This window comes from Propithecus coquereli, unplaced genomic scaffold (genome assembly GCF_000956105.1).
Source record: "Propithecus coquereli isolate 6110/MARCELLA unplaced genomic scaffold, Pcoq_1.0 Scaffold167, whole genome shotgun sequence".
NCBI classification, from domain to species: domain Eukaryota; kingdom Metazoa; phylum Chordata; class Mammalia; order Primates; family Indriidae; genus Propithecus; species Propithecus coquereli.
The window spans coordinates 1,036,711-1,038,256 of NW_012141302.1; the positions used below are offsets into that span (position 1 = coordinate 1,036,711).

Below are 1,546 nucleotides of genomic sequence, written 5' to 3' on the forward strand. Positions count from 1 at the left end.
GGGTATATATCAAAAAGAATTCAGAACAGGATCTTGAAGAGATATTTGCACACCCATGTTCACTGTGGCATTATTCACAATAGCCAAGAGGTATCGGCAATCTAAACGTCCATCAGCAGATGAATGAATACGGAAAATGTAGTTGATACATACAATAGAATACTAAGCAGCCTTAAAAAATAAGGAAATCCTGTTTCATGCTACATTATGAATCAACCTCGAGGACATTATGCTAAGTGAAAAAAGCCAGTCACAAAAAGACAAATACTATATGATTCCACTTATATGAGGTATCTAATGTGGTCAAATTTATAGAAACAGAAAGTAGAATGGTAGTTGCCGGTGGCTGAGGAGGGGGGAAACAGTGGGTTGTTGTTTAATGAGTATAAAGTTTCAGCGTTGCAAGATAAAAAAAAGTTCTAAAGATCTGTTGTACAACATGTGATTATACCTAACAATACTGAACTGTATACTTAAAAATAGACAAGATGGTCAATCTAATGTTAAGTATTTTTTATCACAATCTTAAAAAATCTAAAACCAGGCCCAAAGGGTTACACAAGTAAATGTAATACAGTATAAAAAAAAATTGGAAGAAGTCATTGTGATTGTAATTCAAAATTTAACTACATTTCTGGAGATAATAATTAAGACAGGAGGTGATCATTTACATATCTATAACAATCTCAACTTGGGATGTAAACAATGAAATCATGAGCATTATGTTATGTTACTGGAGTCCTCTTTTGCTTTGGCCACCAGGAAGCTTAGAAATAAGTATTAGTACTCATTCTCAATGAACATATTAGCCTAGGTTTGGGAGACATGTTTATTTCCCTCTCCTTCTGCAAGAGTCCAAATTACTATTAATATTTCTAATTGCATATATCTTTCATTAAAAACCACATTATATAGCTTTTCTGGGGGCACTCAGAGTATACATTATAAATAAATTAGGTACTATCAATGGTTGTAGAGCATGAGGGATGGAATCTGAACTTTATTTCTTCCTATTTTTTAGTAGAGACGGGGTCTCGCTCTTGCTCAGGCTGGTCTCGAACTCCCGACCTTGAGCGATCCACCTGCCTCGGCCTCCCAGAGTGCTAGGATTACAGGCGTGAGCCACCGCGCTCGGCCTGAACTTTAAATAACTGATTTATGAAACACAGATCCGGGTACATACAGATTCTAAAATGCCTTTTTTTAGGTTTTTGATAAAGTTGGCATAACTGACTGATAAAAAAGAGCATTAACATTCCACTAATACGACGACAGCCTTTACTCTGAGAAACAATGATATTTAATCAACATCTTTTTTTTGTACTGTTTCACTGAAACGTCATGTCAGTAGGCTCCTTTGTGTCTCTAACATTGTAAATTTGCTATTTTTAATACATGTCCTGAATTACACATCTGCATGTTCATTGCCCCTGTTGAGACTGATAATTCTAGCTATTCTGCATGGGTTACTGACAGCCAAAACAACTTTATATGATAACTAAACAGCCACTAGGTTATCAATAGGGAATGCGAACAAACATGACGG

The 1,546-nt window shown here is 35.7% G+C and overlaps 1 protein-coding gene across 1 annotated transcript in view; it reads right to left on the reverse strand.

Annotated features, from left to right (window-relative positions):
* The window catches only part of PLCL1 (phospholipase C-like 1), a 341,549-nt gene that overhangs the window by 143,890 nt on the left and 196,113 nt on the right, over nt 1-1,546 (reverse strand). The gene's annotated exons all lie outside the window — the stretch shown is intronic.